Source organism: Gymnoscopelus microlampas (assembly GCF_963454915.1).
Source record: "Gymnoscopelus microlampas genome assembly, chromosome: 8".
Classification (NCBI taxonomy): Eukaryota; Metazoa; Chordata; class Actinopteri; order Myctophiformes; family Myctophidae; genus Gymnoscopelus; species Gymnoscopelus microlampas.
In genome coordinates, this window is record NC_139945.1 from 47,526,946 (window position 1) to 47,533,295 (window position 6,350).

Genomic DNA, 6,350 nt, shown 5'->3' on the forward strand with positions numbered 1-6,350 from the left:
AAGTAGACAGAGTTAGTGGCTTTTACTTATTTGATTTAGTGGAGCAAAGATGTACTTGGAACGACTTCTTGTAGAAGGACCACAGTAGCATTGACCCATTTAGTGAAATGCATTAATATGAACCACTACAATGCATGCTTGATGTTTGTAACTGTAATTACAACAGAATTGCAATTAGAACAGATTGCCAAATGTCTTTGTTGATTTTAGGGGAACAAATTTCAGCTTTTGAATTTGGCATTTATACATGCTGAAACAATTCAGTCTCTTCTTGAACATTACATTCTCTTTGCCCTAGCCAGAAAATCCAAAGAACAACACATCAAAAACAGATTGAAAAGGATGAGTGGTTCAACTGTTTCATTCAGTGAAGATGATTATCATCTTGCAATAAGGGTCAATTTTCCTACTGAAAAGAACTGAACTACTTGAATAGAAAGTTTGCTTGGAATTTAAAAGAGTGGATATTTCCATCATCATCCCTGATTGATGTTCAGAACAGCTGAAGTGTGTACCCTCACCGGATGCACAGGTTTGGCTCTTACGTTTCTGCCCTCCTTTCTCAAGTTCTAGGGGATGATTACAGATATTCACAAATAGCAAACTGCGTGAGTGGTACTCCTCTTTTCTTCCCTTTAAACCTGCAATTGCATTTCCATTCTATGATCAGCTGCCAGGCCCACTGTTTCAAGAAAGAAAGTTAAATAAAGAAGAAAAATCTTGCCTACAAAAGCACACTTCAAAAAGATTCTTAGCTTCCAGCAAGGGCTGTATCAACGGCAGACGATCTTGGTACAATAGAGTGAAATTTAGTTGGCGAGACTATGATGTGCTGGCACATATACTGTCTAGGTACCCTTTAAAAAAGATTGACCTGTGAGAGAAAGAAAGAGAAATGACATTTCTGTGGGATTTGTTGAGCAGGTGTGAATCTGCAGTGTGTGTGTGTGTGTGTGTGTGTGTGTGTGTGTGTGTGTGTGTGTGTGTGTGTGTGTGTGTGTGTGTGTGTGTGTGTGTGTGTGTGTGTGTGTGTGTGTGTGTGTGTGTGTGTGTGTGTGTGTGTGTGTGTGCGTTTGCTACTCCGTGTGTGCGTGCGTGCGTTTGCTACTCTGTGTGTGTGTCTGTGTGTGCGTGCGTGCGGCTGTGTGTGTGATTGTGTGAGTGAGTGAGAGAGTGTGTATGCCTGCATGTGTGGCGGGCGGGGGTTAGAGGTGGCCCATAGAGCATTGTGGGTAAAGTCAGTGCTGCTGAGGTTCCATATAGCTGGAAGGAGGAGTACTGCAGCACCGCCGTAGCTGAGACACAGGTGCAGGATGAATTAGACAATAAGGGGCGTGAAAGTAGTAAATTCACAGGAGCGGAACGGTCACTCGGGGAGAGAGAGAGTGAGAAAGTGAGGAGAGACGGAACAGGAGAAAGAAGAAGAGAGAGGTAGAGAAAAGAGAGAGAGAGAGAGGGAGAAGGTTATACGGGAACGTTTTAAGGGTTGGATTTGCAGTGTCACGCCCCTCCAAACAAGCCCTCGATAAAACGGCAGAGTGAATACATCAGCGGGTCCCCATGACAACTGAAGAGGAACAAATGTCACGCTGTGCGCCGGATGACTGGCAGGCGCCCGCTCCCTTCATCCCTCGCCACAGCCAGCCGTAGCAAATGCCACAGGATGTATTATGCAGATGCTGCAGCCGCGCCACACCAGTCCGGGGAGAGAGCGAGAGAGAGAAAAACACACAGAGAAAAAGAGAGAGAGACTCAAAAGAGCAGAGAAGTTGAATTCAGAGCTTTAGCATGCCCCAGCAGCTCTTATACACCCGTCCAACTGAGGTTTCCATTTGGGCTCCATTTGGAGCTTTTCCCTAATTTACTACTTTTCACTTGAAGTGACTGATGTCTTTGCCCTTCATACTAATGCTTCCCGTGGGTGGCCATTTATAATTGCTAGGAGTTGAGCCTGGCTTCTGCATTAAGCGTCATCATCAACAATTTGAAAAAGCCATCACCATTTAAGTATATTCATAACCTTGGGGTACAGTCTTTCCACATATTTCCTAAATGCAGTGTATTGGGGACCCACCACTGCAGAGGTACGGGTTAAATTCCCAGCAGTGGTGCCTATGGCTTGGCTGGGTACTGACTAGCAACCCCTACTGGTTAGTGGGCTTGCCTGTTCAGTGGAGAGGGGAACTAGAGGAGATAGCGTGAACCCCTGTGTGCGTTGCGCTTTCTCTGTGAAACTCCTCGCTGTCAGGTGAAAATGGCGACTTAATTGGAGGAGGCATGTGGTTGTCCACACCCCTACCCAGACCAGCAGTGGGGTGGGAAGCAACAGAGACAGCAGTACACGGGGGGAAGTGGCAAATGATTAAATTGGGAGAAAAGAGAAATGATAAAAGGACATTAAAAAAGAAAAGAAAAGAAAAACTCAGCAGGGTTGGGTTTTTTGCCCTGTTAGCGAGAGTGTGGGGATCTAAGGATGTCTGACGGTCTAGGTTCAAGCCACTTAGGTTACATGTGATGTAAGGAGCAAGAAGGCCTATAGTGGCTGCTAGTGGGGCTTTTAGACTCTTGTTAAACTCTGGAATCACTGTTCCTCACTGTTGACATTGGTCTAGCTCCCCTCTATCTGAGCAGCCCAGGAGTCCTGTAAAATGCCATCACCATAATCAATGGACAGGTTGGCCCCGCCGGGGGTTGGCGGCCTTTTCACCAACCCTGTTTGTTTTAGTCCTCCGCAGCTCAAACGGGCTTTAAAGAAAGACTGTTCTGCTGGTGCATTGGTCAGGTTATTGATTGGAACCTGCTCGCTACTTTGTTTGTTTGTTTATTTCACTGTGTACTCCCATGGGCTTCTGGGGTCTTAGCTTCAGACAAAATCTCCATAACACGAGGACAAGCCGTCCTGATAAATAAGGTCACGCCTCTTGTTCCTATATTGAGAGCTTGTATCTCACACATACAGTCCTCCACTTTCTGGGAGAACAGTCGATAAAAAATAAAAACATTAAAAGAATAGGAACGTCCTTATGTCCCTGACAATGTCAGCAAAAATGTCCAAATGCTGTTGTCAGGTTTGTGTTAGTTTGCTGGAATTGGGCCATGTCACCAGTTCCTCTTTCCCACAGCCTCATCACCTGGGCAAAGAATGGGTTAAATATTCTCCCTGTCCCCCTCTGCCTCTCTGCTCTCAATGTGTGTGATCCAGGTCAAGGCAATTTGCTCTGCTGGCCAGTTCATTTTCAGCACACATTAGCATGCAGAGGCTCGCCCGGGCAACATTGCTCTAGGCCTGTTTCCTCTCCCTCGTCACCTATAGCTAACCTTTCAGATGATACAGTTCTAAATAATTGGCCCCGATAATTAATCCTTGTGAAATGGCATCTTTAATAAGCATAAATTGCATTTAACAGGATTTCGCTTAAGCGTGCCTTTTTAAAATGTAATCAACGCATACGATTAAGTTTGAAAATTGACAAGGGTCTGGAGAGTTCTTGAGGCATCAGGCTGCAGTGTCTATTTTACGCTGCTTCCCAGCAATCACCCTTGCGCCAAAGATTTATTTTCAAAATATTGATGGGAAAAGAGGACTGTTGGCAGAGGAAAGAAGTGAGCAGAAGGAAGTATATGGTTCACAGCTGCTCCCTGCTGTGTTTAGGGACTATTTCTGACACAGGGGAACACACAGCTTTGTGCTGGGGAGAGGAGGGCAAATTAGGGCCCTGAAAGGCATAGCCCTCCTACGGAAACAATCCTAGAACCCTCAATCAATGGAGAGGAAAAAAAAACATCTGTCTGCCAGACAGCGGTCCCCTGAAAGGGAGCCCAAGGAATCCCTAATGGCAGGTGGCAATGGACCTTGCAAAAAACACTGCCCCATTTCCTCTGTGGGTAAGAATTTTAAGAAAGTGACTGGCCAGTGTGTTGGTATCAGATATCTTAGGTATCAGAAACAATCATGCTATCCTGAGGTATGAAACTATTAATGCAGTTATAATTGAAATAAGGCATGCAGCTGCATTACCTTTATTGTGATCATTCACTGACTTTCTGTCAATTTCCATAAATTATATTATAGTATTTTAAAGTGAAACAGTTCCTGTAAATGATAATGTCATGGTGATTTACAATGTTTAAAGCCACAATTTATAGTGGTTTCTCTCCAAACGACAGTACAGTAACACATTGTGACCCTCCAAATGACTTTAGAATGAAGAAACTAAAAATCACATAATTTCCAAGTGACAGAAACTGTTCTGAAGAGATTAGCTTGCCCAGTGGAGTTTAGAGGATTCTCCGTGCCACTTCAGGCCTGTAAACCACTTAATCTGACCATGGGAGTAATGTAGGGCGTTTCAGATGGAGTCATTCGTCTTTAATGGCTGAGGACAGCAGACAGATTGTTTGCCGATGGCATGGCTTGGGGCATGTGCTGGAATATGCTGCAGGAAGCAATTCTACTGACTTGGATGTCTTGTTTTTTTTCTTTGTTTTTTTTTTAACTGTTTGTTTATCTTCTATAAACTATTATTTTCATTACACAAGCAGGAAGATATAGAGAGGACTGCAAGAGTCCTACAGATTTTAAATACATGTTTTATTATTATTATTATTATTATTATTATTATTATTATTATTTGTTTTTATATATTGTATTCAATGATGTTACATAGGTGTTTATTATATCACTGTGAAGACTGGCTGACCATTCATTAAACTGCCTTGGTACACATCATGAGACTGAACGTGCAGCACATGCAGAAAACATGCAGAAAACTGTCTTTACCATTCTTACTGTGCTTCTCTTCCTGAAGGATCCTCATTTAGCCAACACAAACAACCTGCTTTCTCACTCTCTAATACCATTATCTGACTTTGATCTGATTAGCGGGAAGAAAGTTGGGATGGGGAATTGAATTGCGTTAGCTTCCCATGCAGATTTCTGTGTGCATTCCCAGCCGTTGATTATGATTGGTGTGTTATTGCTCGCCGGAGCATAACAAATGTCTGTTATGTTGTTTTCCTAGCGCTAATTCAATTGGCACATTGTCACAAAAGTAATTATCTGTCATTTATATTTATGCCATAAGCACGTAAGAGTGCACCTGCTGCCTGTGGCAGAGCTAAAAATAAATCAAGCGCTCCCTAAGTTCTCTGACTCTACATACTGAAGGAGGTAAGAGGCTGGCGGTTTTAAGCAAGCGTTCTACCCCAAATTAATGTTCAACCGTGCACACCTGCTAAGATTTGAAGAATGCCCTTCAGCACAGATGTTCTTAAAATACATCTTGAATTACTTCCATCCATCTATTTTTTTAGTTGAATTGTTCCAGACATGAGAAAACACAATACAATTTGTAAAGAGATCCTTCTTTCTTAAATGTTTTTTTCAATGGGCAGCACATTTGAGACAAGGAAAACAGCGCAGGCCATATTTGAACCCACGGCGACACAGCTATTTGTATCTATATTAAAACCCAGCAACAAGATACATTTGCAGACAGTATTGTCACAGGGTGTGCCAACTCACTTGGCAGGATTTGGGCACACTCACAGTTATTGTTCATTGTCATATTAATTATACTTGTTTTGTTCAGAGTATGGTTTTACATGTTTGTGGTTAATGTTGTTGGTTAATGTTCATTACATGTAGTTATTTACATATTGGTGAGCTTTGTTGGATCCACTTTTTTTGTGAAACCTATAATAATAAATAGAGTTTCCTAGCCTACTATAAATGCTCAAAATCTCTGTCCATTCCGTCTGTATGTCTGTAGTTCATGTAAATCAAGTACTGACCGACTTCATACTCGCTGTGCACGTTGGCGATGATATGAGGGAGTACCGTGCCCGGCATCAAGTCGACCGATACACTATAAACATATATAGACATATATGGAGATCAGGTTGTCCATATATGGGCATGCCCGTTTATTGGACCGACTTCTTCAAACTTTCCGCACGCATTGGCGAGGACCTGCGGGAGTGCGGGCCCGGCGTCGAGTCGGTCGGATAAGTGGTTGTCCTGAACCATAAAAGGGACACAGGCAGACAGACAGACACATAGAGATTTCCATATATGGGCATAAAAGGGACACAGACAGACAGGTATGAAAAAATATATATCTAAAACCGCAAATCCCCATGTGTGGAGTAGTAGTACCCTAATGTGATCAATATCACATTGTAGTACTGGTGTCATAGATTGGCCATGCCTGACGCAGAACTCCATTATGCTCATAAAAGGGACACAGACACAGGGACAGATACAGAAATCTCCATATATGGGCATAAAAGACAGACAGGTACAATGGGTAGTCTGACAAAGCGTACAATGGGTATTGCATAACTGGGTG